Genomic DNA, 20,264 nt, shown 5'->3' with positions numbered 1-20,264 from the left:
AGATCACTGAATAGTAAATTGTCTTCCTGGAACCCTTCCCAAGCGGCAATCAGGTCTGCACCCTCCCCCAGCAAAGTCAACCAAAAGGGGTTAAGCTTCCACATTTTTGCACCCCGCTCCCAACCAATATTAACTGTAACTAAAACAGGAGAGTGATCCGATATACCCCTAGGGAGATAATCTACCGCCAGCACGTCCGGGGACAGATCAGGAGAAACCAAAACCAAATCAATACGGGAAAAAGCATGATGGGTAGCGGACTGACAGGAGAAGTGAGTAGCTGTGGGATTACGACATCTCCATACATCCTCCAGCCCCAGCTCCCCCGCCAGTCTTGCGAACGGGGTAGGGGACGCTAGGGGAGGGGAGGACGCAACAGACTCCCTCCACCTGTCCATACCACCATCCATAACATTGTTGAAATCCCCTAGGCATATTACAGGGGTAGCAGGGGACCGGGCCAGGAATCGGGCAGCATGACGGAGAACCTCATTATTATATGGCGGGGGGACATATACTGCTAATACATGGAACAATCTGCAGTTGATATGGGCTCGTAGGAAGACGTATCTGCCATATTGGTCAGTTTCACAGTCATCCAGGTGAAATTGTACGGACTTTCTAATCATTACAGAAACGCCTCTGGCACTGCTAGAGAAAGTGGAATGATACACGTGACTAACCCATGGTTTTTTAAGTGCCAACACCCTACCTCCTTGCAAATGTGTTTCAGAAAGACAAATTATGTCCGCCTGGTATTTTTTAACCTGAGTCAGGACCAACGATCTTTTAATTTTCTCATTCAATCCCCGAACATTCCAGCTGAGCAGACGAAGCCCCTCAGAAACAGCAGACATGGAAATTATAGAAGGAAGGTGCAACAGGATAGATTAAAGAGACATACATCAAAACCTGGCATCGCAGCAGAGCAAGGCTGAGCAAACAATAAACAGGGACAAGAGCAACCAGTCCCCCTACGCCCCAGGAGACAAAAGAGCACGGAGCAGTATCGTACGGATATAGCGTGTCATTGCACAGTACGCACAGAACTAAAAAGTGATGGCTTAGAAAAAAACAGACTAACCCCCCCCGCACCCACCCTGTATCACCTCGCAAACTTAAGGCATACCTGGATCCCATAACTCCCATTAAGTAACCAAACTAAGGGATAAGGGCCTAACCAAAGAACCTTAGGAAAAGCCCCTACACTATTTTCGGCAAGAGCTCTCCACAACTTGTAGAAAGAAGTAGTACCCCAACCCTGAAAAAAAAAGAAAAAACAACATAGCTAGGCACATGCCCCATTATAAAGCATCAAACAGTAGTAAAACAATGTGGGGCTGACCGTTACCGCCATATCATAACGATGCATAGCAAGCAGTACCATAATTTTGCCCCATTTCTATTCGCCCCACATCGCATATATCCCCACAGTGCATTTATATTCACAGGAATATGCATCAGATAAATAGAAACAGCGGTGCAAGAAGAATGAAATCAACATCTGAGCAACAACACATCATCAAGGAGAACGTGGTTGACGTTCCAGCCATGCACCAGCATCTTGAGGAGATGTAAAAAAATGAGTGGTGTTGTTAAGCACCACCCGCAACTTGGCTGGAAACAGCATAGCATATTGTATATTGCGGTCTCTGAGCTGACGCTTGACGTGAATAAATTGAGATCGGCTCTTTTGCACCTCCAGGGCAAAATCAGGAAATACGGAAATATTATGTCCATCTTGTTGAATAGGGCCCTTTGTTCGGGCCAGACGGAGCACCGCATCACGGTCCTTGAAATGCAGGAAGCGTGCAATAAATGTTCTAGCCGGGGCCCCCGGCGGCGGCGGCCTAGGTGGAAGCCTGTGCGCCCTCTCCACCGCAAATTGAGAGGTAAATGCCTCCTTGCCAAATAGATCAATAAGCCACCCTTCAAGAAATGACTCCGGGGAGGTGCCCTCCGCTCTCTCGGGGAGCCCGACAAATCGGACGTTGTTGCGCCGCAATCTCCCTTCTATATCTGACATTTTAGCCTGCATAGATGTCACTTGGGCAGACAGGTCCGCCACCTTCAACTGCAAGGGTGGAGCAGCATCCTCCAAAGCCGATATCCGATGTTCAGTTTCACCCACTCGCTCTCGGATCTTCTGCATATCCTGCCTTAGCAGAGAAACATCCATTTGTACTTGCCCAATCCGGTCCGTGACCCTCTGCTCGGACGCAGAAATTGCCTGCAATATTTGCTGGGTAGAATGCACCTGTTCATCATGGTCAGAGGTGTCCCCCTCGGCCGTCGGCGAGGGCGGGTCGGCCTCACCCCGCTTTGTCGAAGTGGATGCCTGCTGTGGTCTGGCAAATTTCTCCAGTTTCGCAGCAGCGTTAGCTGCACTCTGTCCTCCCCTCACCATGGTATCCCTGAACGGGAATGCAGATCCGGAGGAGTATTACAGCAGGTTCTGCACAAGAGTCAGGGCAGAGATGGCACCCCAATAAACGGAGCAAGTATGTGGGCACACTGCAGATAATCAGGAAGCAGGTGTATGTTGTAGAAATTGCAGCAGAGTGAAAGCTGAGTCAGGGGCACCCAAGCTGTCCCCACAGGATAACAGGCAGCTAATGTAGGGCAGCTGGCTCCAGTGAAGTGTATATAGTCCATCCAAAGAAGGGCACTGTGGACAGGTATTAAGCCCAAGAGGGAAACAGGATGGCAACCACAGTCATCGCATCGCACAGCACCTCAGGGGGAGAAGGAGCAGCAGGACTGAAAATGGCGGCTTTTCGCTGGCTTTTTCGCCCGTACTCGGTCTCCAGCGTCACCGCAGTGGGGCCCCAGGCATGCACCTCCACTGGACCCAGCAGACGACAGGGCCCTCCTCTCTGTAGTCCCCCAGCCGGAGGACCAGCGCTCAGACACCGCCGGGTGCGCGGACACGCGCCGCTCCCGGAGCTCCGCCGGCAGCCGGCGGAGGGGTAGGGAGCCGGAGACCACGCTGGAAGGTCCACAACAGCACACCCGCGCCGCTCACCGGATCAGCAAGGGCAGCAGCAAAGGCAGCACACATTCAGGGGCCAGCTGGCAGGGAACAGGATCCACAGGTTGGGGTAAAAAGGATGGGTTTGCAGGATTTTAGTGGAGAGCTAAGGCTGCACACAGCTACTCCATGCCGATCCAAGCCACGCCCCCGCGTTTGAGTATATTAATTATGTGTTGAACGCACATACCTGTGAAGAAAAGAATTGGTTAATATCAATGTTACAGCTCTTTTGTGATTAAATGGTGCCTAGGCATCCTAGTTAAAGGGTTTGTGAACCCGAAACGCGTTGGAGAATTCAAGGTGTATAACGGAGGAGCCCCGCCAGTACATACAAACGCTGGCACGCTCCATAGCAAGTGAGCCGCATGAGGAGACCAAGCCGGAGCGGCCGGAGCAGTAGAAGGACGGGACGTGTTCATCCGTGGCAGCCGTTCAGGCTGTAACATCAAGCTGCGAGAGGTACAAATAGGGACAGTAGGGATAGCGTCACCCGCATACAGAGACTGTCCGGACTAACCCAGACTGGGAAGTTAATACCGCTAATGATCTCCGTTTCACCATTTAATCACAAAAGAGCTGTAACATTGATATTAACCAATTCTTTTCTTCACAGGTATGTGCGTTCAACACATAATTAATATACTCAAGCGCTCCTAACTATCGTTTTTTATAGTTATGCACTATTTATCAAACAAGGAGCAACAAAATGGGGGGAATTAAAATGTTTGAAAAGTCGGTTGAGTGTTTTTTCCCTGTCTATTAGATAGGAAAAAAACAGAAACCCAACTGACTTTTCAAACAATTGAATATCCCCCAATGAATGGACCACTACAGCGAAAACATACATAACCATATCTGAAAGAGCTACTTATAATATCCACACATATATATGTAATTTGTTTCTGTAGACGGTCAGAACTGAAAATAACACTGCAAATTGTGTTAATTGCATGTTGCCCTCTAAGCACATTTTAGCTCCACTAACAATACTCCGTGTATTCTCACATTGGGGGTCATTCCGAGTTGTTCGCTCGTTGTCGATTTTCGCTATGCTGCGATTTGCTGCTAAATGCACATGCGCATGGTACGCAGCATGCATGCGCTTCGTTATTTAACTAAAAACTTAGCAGTTTTGCTGTTGTTCGTGCGGCGCTTTTCAGTCGCACTCCTGATCGGTGAGTGATTGACAGGAAAGGGGCGTTTCTGGGTGGTAAATGAGCGTTTTCCGGGAGTGTGCTAAAAAACGCAGGCGTGCCAGGTAAAAATGAAGCGGGGGAGTGGCTGGCCGAACGCAGGGCGTGTTTATGACGACAAACCAGGAACTAAACGGACCGAGCTGATCGCAATCTAGGAGTAGGTCTGGAGCTACTCAGAAACTGCAAGGAATTATTTAGTAGCAGTTCTGCTAACCTTTCATTCGCACTTCTGCTAAGCTAAGATACACTCCCAGAGGGCGGCGGCCTAGCGTGTGTAATGCTGCTAAAAGCAGCTAGCGAGCGAACAACTCTGAATGACCACCATTATGGGGTAAGTGTTCTTGTGTGAGTGCAGCCAGCAGGGCACAGGCTTTCCAACCGCATTCTGCAGCCTGATCTGAAAACCAAATGCCACCTCCAGTGACTGACCTTGGGTGATCCGGGAGAGGCCTCTCTGCAAGAGTTTATTCCAAGGCATCAGTCATCATAACAATGGTACATTCCTTGGCACCATTTACCACATCTAAGCTCCTTATACAGGGTTGGATAAAGCCCCGGATCCAGGCAGCTGACACATGTAACAAATCACTATCGTTAATGATCCTGTCCGTCTGAATTAAATGGATGCAGTCCTTCCTGGCGATCCTGCTGGCTACTATATGTGATCGATTGGCTCCTGAATTCTACAGTATTCTGTCCACCCCTGAACTAATACGGGTATGGGACTCAAGGTCGACACCCATTGGTCGACTGTGGGTAGGTTGATACTAGAAATAGGTCGGCATTGCCATTAGGTTGACATGAGTTTAAAAAAAAATTGTGTTGTTTTCTCCGTCAAGTGACCGGAAACCCAAATTAGTGCAAAAAAAAAAAAAGGGACGCCCCTTGCATGGATCACTTCGCTCGCCATGCTTCGGGCAAGGTGCCTCACTCTGCTACCGCTGCGCTCGGCACAGGTTACCGTTCCCGATCGTAGTCCACGTGGATCATAAAGTATGAAAAAGTCCAAAAATAAAACAAAATGTGAAAAACTAATGTTGACCTTTGTTCATGTCGACCTTATGGTCATGTCGACCTATTCCTAGTGTCAACCAGTGTGTGTGTCAACATAATGGGTGTCGACCTAATTGATGTCAACCTAGAGTACGGATACCAACTAATACAACACCTGGAACATTTACAGGACCACGGGCTCTATGATACATATAGACCGGGATATAATAAAGTCTGAGTAGAGCGGCTGTGCAGGATGCCAGCCGAACGCGCATTTAAAAAAACATCTGCGTTTGGCCGGGATCCCGCACTACTGCTGAACGACATTGAGTGTACACACTGGACGAGATTGTAAAAGATCTCGCTCAGATTGGCCCTTCTGAGCGATATCTTTTATTTTCTCATCTAGTGTGTATGGGGCCAAAGGCTTGTGAGAACAGAATCAGACTAAAGGTTCAATATACAGCTGCTATTTGGGATAGAACAGTGGGGGTAATTCCAAGTTGATCGCAGCAGGATTTTTGTTAGCAATTGGGCAAAACCATGTGCACTGCAGGGGAGGCAGATATAACATGTGCAGAGAGAGTTAGATTTGGGTGGGCGGTGTTCAATCTGCAATCTAATTTGCAGTGTAAAAATAAAGCAGCCAGTATTTACCCTGCACAGAAATAAAATAACCTGGCCAAATCTAACTCTTTCTGCACATGTTATATCTTCCTCCCCTGCAGTGCACATGGTTTTGCCCAATTGCTAACAAAAATCCTGCTGCGATCAACTTGGAATTACCCCCAGTGTCACAGGAGGATCTGCTTAGTGCTTACCCACCAACGCCAAAAGCACGTGATCTAACGGGGGTTCACTATCATCCAAGAAAAATATATCCCTTGGTCACAACTTTACATATCTATTTGAGGCTGGTATTGGTGTATACGTCATACATAGGTTATATCGGCATAGTATGTTATACAGAAATCACCCAGTGAGTGTATGATCATTCTAGCCTATGGATGGATATTAAATAAATAAGTATTTAGGGACATATCTCCAATAGATACAAGTAATTTGAAGCTGGATGATTGATTTGCCTCTAATAACTGCACCACATTGATACGCAAGGAATAATCCACATGCATCCAAAATTGCCATCCGTACCCTTCGGTTGTCCTACAGTGGTGCAAGTAGAAAAAATGTCTACTGGTACTACGTGTGCGCGTGGAAGGTGTATGTGCCGAAAAATGGGTGTTGTTAAATGATACAAATATGTACACACAGTGCCATATACACATGTGTCCCCACAGTGTCAGTTATGCCCCCACAGTACCAGGTACACACATGACCCCCACAGTGCTGCTCGCCACTGCTGTGTGTCTGTCAGGGGAGGAGAGCGCAGCGCGCACCTTTCCTGCTCCTCAGTGCTTAGTCCGGCGGTGGAGTGTATCTCAAACCAGGCGCCGGTTCGTGAGCCAATGAAAGCTCACAGTCCGCCAGCCAATCAGGAGCCGCTGCTGTTGGTCCACAAGCTGAGTGGCTCACGAACCGGTGGCTGGTTTGAGATCCTACATGAAGCCAGACTGAGCAATGAGGGGCAGGAGAAGTTTGCGCTGTGCTCTCCTCACCTGACACACACACAGAGGCGGCTGCAAGTAAGGTGGATGGCCGGCGGTACTGCATACCGGCTGTCAATTTTCTACAGGTACACAGTACCACCACACTTGCAGCACTGGTTGTCCATTCCTAGCCTACCCCAAGTACCAATGCTACAAGTATGGCAGAAACGTAACAGACAGATCCTCTGTCAGTTTGCCAGCAGCAGGGCAAGTGCAAAGAGTCCCCTTGCGGGTTCGGTAGCTTGTTACGCTCCCCACAGGTTCTTTTCCCACTTTATGTATTGTCAGCAGTCGGGATTCCGGCATTGGTATCCTGACCGTCGGCAACTAACTGCATCCCCTCGCAATGCCTACTGTAGTGTTACACCAATGAAGAACTCTTCATATTGCTGGTGGTGATCCTAACCTAGCTGTACAGGTTGGTGTTACTGCTTCACCTGCATCGCTGCTTCTGCAGAGACCCCACATCAAATGAATTCCAAGTAGCTTTCCTTCCCTGCGCTTCATGTTCCAGAGATGGACTTTTCCTCATTCTCCACTGGCCTTCAAATTTTGTGTAGCAGTGGGTGGGGGAGTGGGGTTCCCGTGCTCATACCTGTCTCCTCTATAAATTCCAGATGTTTGCCATATCTTACCATTCTCATCACTGTCAACATCTCCCCATTCAGCCCGCTCGTCTGTCGGATTTCCAGCCAGACACCTCACATGGCTGGCAGGAAGGATTTAACCCTTTATCTCCGCTTGTCCGTCTCATCCATTTTTCACGTGTTCAGAAATGTCTAATGGTCTCTTGTAGAATTCATTTCTCCAGGTTTGCCATGATTGTGGATAAACTAACTGCAAAGACTTGTTCCATGCAATTTGTTCTTACATCAGTTCCTAATCCTAAACTCCACTGCCGAGTCACTAAATGATTTTACCATGTAGCTACCAGCTCCTGTACTAGTCACTCCTCCCTGGCTGATGGCTGTGAGAGTTCTGAAGAGTACCGGCCTTGGCTGGTTGTCAATGAAGCTGAACTTTGTGGGTCGACTCCTGGATATGAAGTCTTCACTGCTCTACTGTTTAAGGACTATTTGGGGGGGGGGATTTTAGGGGAATTTCTCTCTACCAAGACTGGTGACCTAATGTCTTCATGGTCTTTGCATAGTAACTATATACTAGGTGCAAACTATTGTAATGGTTTTTACCGTTTCTGCTTTTAATAAAGCTTGTATTGGGCGACTGTAGATGCTGCAAGTCATCCTCATAGTATAGGAGCTATGTACACCTCTTAGAATGTATGGTAATGATCATATTCAGCTTGGTGAGCTTCTAGCCACGAACCTGCATTGGAGTATGGATTTGTCTCCCATTAAAGTCTGTCCTCTTCACCTTTTCCCCTTCATTATGCTGTCAATGTGAGGTCTGTTGTCTCATTAATGGTTCTTCACTCTTTAGGCTACAGATCGCCCTGTAATGGGAGTGAATGGACTGGATGTTGCCGGATTGAGACCTTCTGACTTGGTTATTCCATTCACTATTAATAAAGGAGAGATCACAGGTATAACGTGCCATAGAATAACTCTTCATACTCAGATGCCTGACTCAAGGTTTTTTGTTATATGCTTCAAATCCATTTATAGGGCAGATTCAGTAAGTTGCACGGTCCTGGCAGAAAACTGTGTGATGTATTGGGTCAGGAAAACCTTGCTTGATGCTTGACCCCATAGAAGTTTGGGCAAAATAAAAAGTTCCTTCCGTCATAACTGGAAATGAACCCAACCCGTACCTAATAGTCTGTACCTCCTAGTGTGTTATAGTTGTCTTGTAACATTGATTAACCCAAACGTTGTGCCTCCATGCAGGAGAGGTCCGTATGCCTTCTGGGAAAGTAGCAAAGCCGGATATCACCAACTACAAGGATGGGACAGTGACGGTTAGATACGTTCCCACAGAAGCTGGGCTCCACGAGATGGATAGAAAGTATAACGGCATCCATATTCCAGGTAAGCCTGCTCAGACTTGTCAGTAAGGGTCTTGGATCTTTTAATCGCCTGTGCAACAATGGTAAGGATGGGGTGAATATAAATCCGTGGGCACACACATTTTAGGCTGGGAAAGGATTGTTTCTTTGGTAAAAAGGTAATTAGTGTCAGCTGTAAGTTGTTGTACAGTCAAATGAAGGTGCATGAACTGAAAAGTAATATAGCTTTGGATGTCTGATGGTGTTAGGGGGAGCACTTCTCTTGGATGCATCGGGCATCAGTTAGATCATGTTACAAGTGGATTAAATAGCTTTTGATGTATAAACAATAAGCATGAGATAAATGTGGGCTAAAGGATCTTTTTGCCACCTGATAGTGTCCGCTCGTGATGAAGCCAATGTCAAAGTCAGAAAAATGTCTTAATGCACACTGCCATATTTGCACCGCACACTGGTCCGTGCTGCGCGTGCGTACGCTCTCCCGTGGAAGCGCATACTCGCAATAGCGTGCACTCGCACGCGCAGTATGCGCATTTACGGTAGAGTTTATGTGATCGTAGCGTGCGACTCATTAGTTGCAAATGTTCACAATTAATGTAGTTTATAGATCATGATCCCTTTGATAGTTTCTGTAAGTTTGGTTAAAGTACAATGTCCCAGAGCTGAGGAATCCCTCCTTGTATCGTACGAAGGGTCTAACAGGAATCATACAGCAGTGTTTGGTACCCATCGGAAGAGTATTTAATTAGCAATATTCCGGTGTTGGTTTGGAGCGTATTAATCGCTCGTGCGAATAGTTATGGACATAAGAAGTTTATGTCCATTTCTATGATTTGCACATACTCAGGTATGCGGCGGGAAACCCAGTTTCCCACCCACCTGAGCTGTTGGAAATCGTCACAGCCCACCTGTATGAATCACCCTATGACCTTTTGTTATGATACAGGGCCGAATTCCTTCGGCCAATGGACAATGGGATTGTAGGACCAGGAGATTGCATTGTGTGTGGGGCATAAATAGGCAGGCCGACCACATCCAGCTCTCACTCTCTCATCAACGGTTATCTGCTGATAATCGGGAGCTGGATATCGAGGCGCAGGCGATCATACCCTTTGTGCGTAAGTTCTCTCCATAATCATTGTCTTTCTGCGAGCCAATATCTCTCTTTCTCTCTCTATCTCTCTCTCTCCTCCTTTCTCTTAAATACTTCGTAGTATTATTGTATTGTATTGCATTTAGGTCAGTGTAGTATTGTCTTTTTGTATTTATTGTTTAGTTCTGTGGTTAGGAGGTCTCTGTTATATTGTAGCGTATCATATGTACTGTTATCCCCTTTTACAAGTATATTAGATATAATACAGTTAATAGGCTTTGGAAACCTAAACCAGTATTAGTGTATTTACTATAGTGTTAAGTGTTCACTTGAGCGTCGGTGACGCTCAAGCAGTTTTGTAGGTAGTCAGGTTACACAAGGTTGCATTTACACCCTGTACTCACATTAAGGTATTCTGTGTGTTTCATCGGTATAAGGTTTAATATCAAGGTATAGTGTTGTGAGCGTCTGCACCGCTGGTGACCTCCTCGTGGTCTCTAGCGTATGCTACGTTACAGCGAATCTTTCCCCTAGACATAACCAATAACGTGTCCTGCGATCGCTGGGCCGTGAGCGAACGTGACGCTTGAGCGTCTCGCCTACGGCTGAGCGATCGTTACGCAAATAGCGTATCATTACGGTATTTCTTAAGTAAACCGCGTACAGTGTTCTTAGCTTCATAAGGGTTGTTTATACGACAAAGGAATTTAGCATTGTCAATTGCGGGCTCGTCCGGTCCTTTTCACATCTGCACTAGGTAGATCAGCAGACATTATCCCTCCAGCAAAGGGTGGGAGGTTGTCTCATAGTGCTGGCGGGATAAGCGTCTGCTTCGCTTGGGTAAAGAGTGCTGAAGGAATCCGGTAACCGGAAGTAAGAACAAAACGCTTGTGTCTTTTAAAACTGTTTATTTTTCTTTTGTCTTGCGTACGTACGCATATATCTGCATTTCTGTTTCATTTTTCGTATATCACTATTCCTGTTTGCCAAATTTTATAGTTGATATAAAGTGCTAAAAGGAGATTTGCTGTTATTTAATAAGTAGAGGTAATAGTTAAAGTATAGAACAAACACACGGTTTGTCTGAGATACAAGGCAGTCAGTGTGGATTGCGGTAGATGATCAGGGATCATTTACATTGATAAAAAAAATATTGTGTTACGGTGGATCCTTTGCATTGCGTACACGTGTCGCTAACAAAGACTAGCGTACGCAATCCAAAAGGCAGACGCACGCAGCGTTCATTACGCAACGTAGCGTCTGGTTACGCCCACGTAGCCCAAGTCACGAAAAGTTGAATTAGCGCAAAGCGATAATTAGCGCAAAGCGATAAGTAACGCACAGCGGTAGATAACGCGAAGCGGTAAATAACGCAAATCTATTTTTGGAAAATCTAAAATTTAGTTTAACAGATCCTGCTCCTAATTGGTAACACTCTTGGCCTGAAGACAATTTCTGCGCAGAAATAGATATAGAAACAAAGTGTACATGTGTTGAGTGAGTGTGTTTTGTATACAAAAGTTTATATAACTTTAAGGTGGAACCAAAAGGAAAGTCGGGTACTCGTCAAGGGACATACGTGTAAGTGACATATACGGTGGCCAGGGAGGCATCCCTGGTTAAATAATATTTGAGCATTAGAGTATAGCGGACCATAAGGTAACAAGACCAGGAGGTCATAAGGAACAAGACCAGGAGGTCATAAGGAACAAGACCAGGAGGTCGTAAGGTAAAAAGGTCCGCTATAAAAGTCCAGTGGCACAACGCCTGGGGTGTTGGTGCAGAACCCATATAGGCCATAAGCTCTTGCTGAAGGAATCGCGGCCGGAAACATCGATTCCATTGGTCTTTCAGTACATGACAAGTAGTGCTCGTGTACTGAACGATTGGACCGCACGTAATTGTGTGCAGTAGTTAGTAATCTGACCTAAATACCATTAGAGTAAAGTGGTCACAAACGCTATTTGTACATTCTGACGTGATTTGTGTAATTTTTTATTTTTGGAAGGGAAGTTCGCTGGTCACTCAGGAACTATCTAACAACCCCAACTTTACTGGAAAGAGTAAGTGTCCTGCGGGTAACCCTCATATGTTCCAGTAAACTGAAGGTTCCATAGGGGCCCTGTATCGAGTACGCCAGCACCACGTCGGTGTGATCAGGTCGTATTGGTCGAGGTGGGCGAGTGAGTGGGGTACTCGGTAAACCGCCACCGCCGGCCTACTGTGGAGTAATTTGGTTGTCTGAAAAGGCTTGCTGAAAACCTTGATACAGAAAATCCAAGGAGGACTAAGCAACACCTGCAGACTATGGGGGCCAGTTGCTCAGGTAGGGGGCGATCAACCCTGGTTCAGGTTGATTCTGTGAACCGACCAGTTGGGTCGGCACGATATGTAATGTGTGAAAAATATGGAATTCACACCGAATCTTTATGTGATGAATGGGAGAGAATGACTGTACAAGACAGGGACAAGTTCCCAAGAATAGGTAGCTTCAGTCCAGAGGTGTTACAAAATTTAAGGAGGAGGATATGTCTCGTAAAATCAGCAAAGAGACGAATTCAGCATCATGATTATTTACAGTTATGGCACCAGGAAGGTGAGATACAGAGAGGTTTGGCTCTGGCGGCGGGATCTGGGGCAGTCAGGAAGTTGATTGCCACAGCTCCTCCTCCACCATACATTGCAGGAGAGAAGTTGATTGCGGAGAGAAACGCACTGGGTAGTAAAACACAAACTCTTAGTAACACTGTAAATGTTAATGATGTTAACCAAATAACTCATGCAAGTATTAACCCGTGCAAGATGTACCCTGTTTTGAACCTTCCTCAGGAGTGTGATCAAGAAGACGATTCAGCAACAATTTCAGCTCTCTCTCTTGCAGCCACCATAGCAGAGACCACAGTAGGCACAGCGACACCCACGAGATTAGTGAAAGCCCCTAGCGGAGGGATAGGTGAGGTCGTGTCAACGGGTAAGTACGGCACCATGCACTACACTGAAACAATTGTACCACAACAAGCTGTAGAATCTACACAGGAAGAGGCTGTTAGAATTGCTCCTGTAAGGGTAATAGCAGTTCCCAATGGAAAAACAGATGTGTCTGGAGCCACTCCCATAAGGAACATTGCCATGTACACTCCATTTTCCAGAATGGAATTAAGAACAATAGTGTCCGAATTTCCTGACCCCAGGAAGGATTTAGTTGCTAGCCAAAAATACATCAGGGATTTAGGTAACACGGTAGAACCCAACAACAAGGATTGGCAGATACTGCTAAGAGCTTGTTTACCTTCCAATGTTGATGCAACTCAGTTTTTAGCTGATTGTGCATTGGATAAAGATGTACCGCTTACAGACGTGTACAACAAGGATAATGTAAAAAGGATAAATTTACAGCTAAAAGAGTATTTCCCTGCCGTTGTTAAATGGAATAAAATATTTTCCATTAAGCAAAAGGAGTCCGAAACGGCGACAGAATATTTTCACCGGGCACTATTAGAAATGGCAAAGTACACTGGTATAGAAGACATTAAGACCAACCCAAACCATCGAGAAGTAGCAGTATCTGTACTGATGGATGGTTTGAAAGAAACATTAAAAGCTAGGGTACAGACCACGCAGCCATGTTGGCGAGGTCTGTCAGTGTCCACCTTGAGAGAGGCTGCTATTGATCACGACAGAAATATCACTAGGCACAGGGAGGCGCAAAGTGATAAATTGATGTCCGTAAGTATACAGGCGCTGACCACAAGGCAGCCTGCGTATGTACCACCGAATCCTGTGGGTAAGGCAAGTATGATAACATGTTATTCTTGTAACAAACCGGGACATTTTGCACGAGACTGTAGAGTAAGAAATGTACAAAGATCTTTTCAACCCCCTAGACAACAACACCACACACGACATTGGGAGCAGGGTCCACAGAGGCGGAGTTTTGAGCCACATACAGGGGAAACAAAAAGATATCCCCCAAACAGAGATTGGCATGCCTCTGGTAGTTCCCAGCTAACTCCCTCACAAGTAGTTGCTGCCAGCGGGATTCAGGGAGGCCAGCATACCCAATAGGGGTGTGGCCATACCTGTAATCTGCAACCAGTTAAATTGATTGCCAGTCTTGGAAGCGAACCAGAGATTGCAATCAATGTAGCCGGTAAAACTTTAAACTTTCTTGTAGACACAGGGGCGGCCAAGTCAGTGATCAATTCGACAGTGGGCATGAGAACCACTGGTAGGACAGTTCCAGCCATAGGAGTGACAGGAGTAGTCCAGCACTACCCTGTTAGCAAACCAGCCGAGATTACAATAGGGCCTTTGCATACCAAGCATTCCTTTTTGCTGGCTGCATCGGCACCAACCAATCTCCTGGGGAGAGACTTACTATGTAAAATGGGTTGCGTCATTTATTGTACTCCTGAAGGTGTATTCTTGGACATCCCTGAGAATCACGCTCAGGAAGTACGAGACATGTTAGACTCCCCATCAAAATTAATGTCACATTCCATTATGACAAATAGGAATCCATCCCAAGTAGAAGAGATGACATCTCAGATACCAGAGTCGCTTTGGACAAAAGATGGACAGGACACTGGATTAATGGCAAATGTAGCTCCAGTAGTTGTGCAAGTAAAAGATGGTAGGATAGCTCCAAAAATCCCACAGTATCCTCTGAAGCCAGAGGTGGAGTTAGGAGTTTTCCCGGTAATAGAGCGCTTGCTACAACAGGGCATTCTAGTAAGAACGTCCAGCACAGCAAATAGTCCCATCTTCCCTGTTAAAAAGAGTGGGGGGAGGGGTTACAGGCTAGTGCAGGATCTAAGGGGGATTAACAAAATAGTTGAGAGTCAGTTCCCCGTAGTGCCTAATCCAGCTGTCATCCTAATGCAAATTCCTCCCACTGCCAAATTTTTCACTGTTATTGACCTCTGCTCCGCTTTCTTTTCGGTACCTCTGCACCCTGACAGCCAATATTTGTTTGCATTCACATACAGAGGAGTCCAATACACGTGGACTCGGTTACCCCAAGGTTTCATAGATAGTCCAAGTATATTTTCTCAGACTTTGCATGATTGTTTACAGTCTTTCCAACCGGAAAGTGGATCAGTGTTGATACAGTACGTGGATGATCTACTACTGTGTTCTGATTCATTGGAGGCATCCCTGAAGGATACGAAACAGCTCCTGTTTCATCTTTCAGACACAGGTCACAAGGTCTCCAAAGACAAGTTGCAATTATGCCAAGCTAAGGTAAAATACTTGGGACACTGTCTAACACAAGGACTGAGACACCTGACCGCTGATAGAATCCAAGCCATTAGAGACATGACACTGCCACAAACCCAGCAACAGATCAGGACGTTTTTAGGAATGTGTGGGTATTGCCGTAATTGGATCCCAGGGTTTTCCATATTGGCGCTACCTTTGCAGGAAATGGTCTCTTCAAACAAACCTGATCGGATTTCGCATACAGACGAATCCGAAACAGCATTTGAGAGACTCAAACAGTGCCTAACGCAGGCACCAGCACTAGGTATGCCAGACTATGGGAAACCCTTTGAACTATATGGAACAGAAAGTGCTGGGTGCGCAGCAGGTGTACTAACACAAAAACACGGTGATGCCAGCAGGCCAATTGCATACTACAGCGCTCAGCTAGACACGGTAGCGCGATCCCTCCCCACATGCTTGCGTAGCGTTGCGGCGATAGCATTGCTAGTGACGAAAAGCGAAGATGTCGTGCTAGGCCACAACCTCACAATCCATACACCACATGCGGTATCGGCCTTATTGAATTCTGCCCAAACCAGACATGTCTCATCAGCAAGGTTTACGAGATGGGAATTGGCATTAATGGCCCCAGTAAACATCACCATAAGGAGATGCAGCGCATTAAACCCTGCAACATTTCTCCCAGGTGTGCCTGGACAGGCACAAAGGGTGGGAGGTGAGAGTGATGGGGAAGGAGGATTTAATACAAAGGAAGATACACATGATTGTATGGAATATTTGACCCAAAATTTTACCGCAAGGCCTGACATCAGTGACAATCCACTAGAAGATGCAGAACTCACGTTCTACACGGACGGTAGTTGTCACAGACAGTCAGACTCGGGAGACTTGTGTACTGGATACGCAGTCGTAGATGACCAAGACACCATAGAAGCGGAACCGCTAGGCCCACCTCACTCAGCCCAGGTTGCTGAACTGGTCGCCCTAACCAGAGCATGTGAATTGGCTAAGGGTAAGTCTGCCAATATCTACACCGATTCTAGATACGCGTTCGGGGTAGTACATGATTTCGGAGCGCTATGGCGTCTCAGAAATTTCATGACGGCAGCTGGTACACCGATAGCGCATGCAGCTCACATAAAAAGGCTTCTAACAGCGATACAGGAACCCGACAGAGTGGCTGTTATCAAATGTAAAGCACATACATATAGTCAAGACCCAGTATCCCTTGGTAACAGCCGAGCAGACGAAGCTGCAAAGCTTGCAGCTGCTACCCCCATACGGACAGACACCACACAACTGATGGTATTTAATACCATCAACACACAAAAGTTGTGTGAAATGCAGAATTTGTGTTCCACTCAGGAGAAGGCAGTCTGGAAGGCAAAGGGATATGGCCAGGAGTCCTCAGGGCTCTGGACGGATGGACATGGTAAACCAGTGGCCCCCAGGGCATACCTTCCGTGTCTGGCTGAAGCAGCTCACGGGCTGACTCATCTAGGCAAGGAGGGGATGTGCAAATTGGTAAGAGCATACTGGTGCGCCCCAGGATTCTCCTCTCATGCTAGTAAAAGAGCAATGTCATGCCTTACCTGTCTGAGAAAGAATATTGGAAAAGCAATACCTACAGAACCATCCCATATCCCACCTGCCGGCGGCCCTTTCCAAGTAATACAAATTGACTTCATTCAATTACCCCCATGTAGAAATTTGAAATATGTACTTGTTTGTATAGATGTTTTCTCGAATTGGGTCGAGGCTTTTCCAGCAGCTACAAATACCGCTATGTTTACAGCTAAGAAAATTGTGCAGGAATTTGTATGTAGATATGGTATCCCTAGAATCATTGAAAGTGATAGGGGTACCCATTTTACAGGTGATGTCTTTCAAGGAATGTGTAAGTTGATGGGAATTGATAGTAAGCTGCACACTCCGTACCGTCCACAGGCGAGTGCGAAGGTCGAAAGAGTGAACAGCACTATTAAAAATAAATTGAGTAAAGTAATGGCAGAGACAGGATTGACGTGGCCAGAAGCTTTACCCATTGTTTTGTATAGCATCAGAACCACTCCCAGGTCCCCTCTTAATCTGTCTCCTTTTGAAATTCTGTTTGGTCGACAACCGCATGTCATGATTAACCCTCAGGATGATTTGAAATGTAACAATGAAGTAACTGTAAAATACTTGATTAACATGAGTAAGCAGTTGAGGAATCAAAATGATAATCTGAAGTTGGTGATTCCTGATTTACCAGATAGTAATTGTCATGACATTGAACCTGGGGATTATGTAATGATACGAAATTTTCTACGCTCAGGTTGTCTTATTGATAGATGGGAAGGACCATACCAGGTCTTATTGACTAGTACCACAGCATTGAAGGTTGCTGAGAGAGAGACTTGGGTCCATTCGTCCCACTGCAAGAAGGTTGCTGATCCAGAGAAGTCCCGTGATAAGGAACAGACGGTAGAGGTTGTATCACTAGAGTGTCTGTTCCAGGAGGACTAAGGCGGCACCTGAGCCTTGAAGACTGAAAGCAGTTGTCGACTCCCCTCTCCCTTTTATTGTTTTTCTCCACTGCCCATCCCCTCTCCCTTAAAATTTCTTTTTCCCCCTTCTCATTCTTCTCCATTTCCTCCTCAAAGATGGACTTGCCCAAAGAGACTGTGATCCGGATTTTGATGTTAACCATGATGTTGACCAGAGCAGTCTGTTCCGGCGAGAGTACCATAGAGGTCGAAAGAGGTTCTGGAATGGGTTCCGATTATGATGATGGAGGCGTAGTTTTCCAAGATCAACCAAGCCAACAAGCAAAGGCGAGTATCAGAAAACGATCCGATAGAAGAAATTGTGATGGATTGTTAGCTGAAGAAAATTGTATCTGTAGGCTCTGTGATAATCTGGTTGAAGATGGATGCATAAAGAAATGCCAATCTAGTTTTAATATCCATATGGACCGGCATCCATTGAGTGACTATCACTCTCTAGTGGGTAACGTGTTGAACCAAACAGATTGTTGGGTATGCTCTCAAGTACCTCAGGGTCACAGCAAATCAGGGCTAGTACCATTTCCTTTAACGTTAGGGGAGGTACTTGAGCTAAGTGGTGGGAGACCGGTGGACCGGAGGTTTAACATCTCCAGCCCTCCTAGTTTGAAGCTCCACCAGTACCATGTGGATAGGTCCCTCATATGTTTTAACATCTCCAATCCCAGAAAACCGGGAAATTGGGAAGTGTCATGGAGCAACCTTACCATGACCTTTTCACACAGAGCAGATAGAATGCCTACAGATACAGAGCTCGTACGCCACATAGCCAGTAGAGGAAAATCTTTCCGGTATCGATATACCTTAGGAAATAGGATTACTAAAGTTGGAGAGGTATCACCAGGATACTGTGCACATATCGTACAAACCGATACGTGCACTAGGCAGATGGAAGAATTAGGGTCAGGAGATTTCACCTGGAAGGTTTGTAACATGGTCATGTCCTTCTCCGTCCCTTATGTTCTCCCCGATGATGCATATTTCATATGCGGGAGAAAGGCGTACAAGTGGCTTGCCCCAAACTCTGAAGGATTGTGTTATATTGGAAAAGTATTGCCTGAAGTGATGACTGTAACACATGACAAAATGAAAGACATACACCGTGGTGCCCAAGCTCCTTATACTCACACTCACTACGAGCACCTTGTTAAAAGACAACTGTCAGAAAGGTTAGAGCATCCGGCCTCTGATCTTATCCATGAATCCACCGGGATTCAGGTTCTGGTAGCGTTAGATTTCACTCGTACCGCTCGAGGTGTGATGAATTATAGATACATTTCCGCACTCGCCAATTTGTTAGATAATATCACTGAAATGTATGATGACACGTTTAGATACACTGGAAGAGAACTTCAAGCTTACAAAACAGAACTAGTTCAGCATAGGATGATTCTTAATTATCTTACAGCAGTAACAGGCGGATATTGTGTTACATTGGCAACACAGTACGGCATAAAGTGTTGCACGTATATCACAAATAGCACCGAGGACCCGGTAGAGGTCATAGACCAAAAGATGGACGATATTCTGCAATTAAAGTGGGAATTTCGTCGAAAACACAATCTCACCCTTGCTGCTGTAGGTAATGAGCTGACTGGTTGGGTGTCATGGTTGAACCCGCGAAATTGGTTCTCCGGTTTAGGAGACTGGGCTCAAGGAGTCATAATGGATGTTGGAAAGTTTCTCCTATGTATTTTGGGTGTCGTTATATCTATTGGATTGATATTTAGATGCGGGCAGGCTTTGATGAGGTGCAAGCAAAGTACAAAAGTGATGAGCTTAAGGAGTGAGGAAACTGTAATTAACCTGGATTTGATTTATGACCCAATGCTAGAAACCATGACGTAATGATGTAATGAGTATACGGTCCGTCTTTCACCCATTTCTATGTTTTCCTCCGAGGTACAAAGACCCACGTAAACGAAGGATTTGATGAGCCAAGGGGCCGACAACGGAAAGATGGAAAGAAGAAGGGCAGACGACCTGATATACAAGATTTTGATGGACAATGCCATGGGTACCCCAGTTTCCCTAGGAACTTTAAAATCACGCTAGCCCAACATTTTTTGTAAATCCATGGACGTTGTTTGCTTTACTCACGATTTATGAGCAAAAGCACAAAGAAGAAGACTCCAATCAACCGACACCAATCAAGACCTCAATCGACGAACGTACATTAACCTGACATAGAATATCATTGCATTTTTCGTAAGTGTTCTTTATCTTCATCTCTGCAACCCTCAGGTAAATACACACATAGTCGATAGGGAATACAGGCACAGATAGCAGCAACCACATACCCCCCCAATTCATGTATCATCAACTAAAATGTGCATCCCCATTGTGTTACAACCACAGCCGAAATGAGCTCGGTAGAGTTTGACAGCCCATCCACAGACCTGTACCACAGGATAAGAAGGAATTCAAATGTATACTTCGCAATACCTCGAAGCTTGATTTACCACACGTACGGCACGATGATACATGACCCTCCAAACATGGACTCATACACACATGCTTCTACTTTCTCACTAGGTCATACCCTCTTCACACCTACTCCATTCTTCTTCCTTTCCCCACCATGGAAATCAATTAACCCCTGA

General features: G+C 46.0%; 1 long non-coding RNA gene across 1 annotated transcript in view; it reads left to right on the top strand.

Moving 5' to 3' along the window:
- The window catches only part of LOC134947509 (uncharacterized), a 51,637-nt gene extending 42,825 nt beyond the window's left edge, over positions 1-8,812 (top strand). The window contains exons 2-3 of the long non-coding RNA XR_010182587.1: positions 8,271-8,373; positions 8,678-8,812. This is a non-coding gene — a long non-coding RNA (uncharacterized LOC134947509). The remainder of the gene's footprint in view (positions 1-8,270; positions 8,374-8,677) is intronic.
- Positions 8,813-20,264: the final 11,452 nt, after the last annotated feature.

Source organism: Pseudophryne corroboree, chromosome 8, assembly GCF_028390025.1.
Source record: "Pseudophryne corroboree isolate aPseCor3 chromosome 8, aPseCor3.hap2, whole genome shotgun sequence".
NCBI classification, from domain to species: domain Eukaryota; kingdom Metazoa; phylum Chordata; class Amphibia; order Anura; family Myobatrachidae; genus Pseudophryne; species Pseudophryne corroboree.
This window is presented reverse-complemented; position numbering and strand designations above follow the sequence as displayed.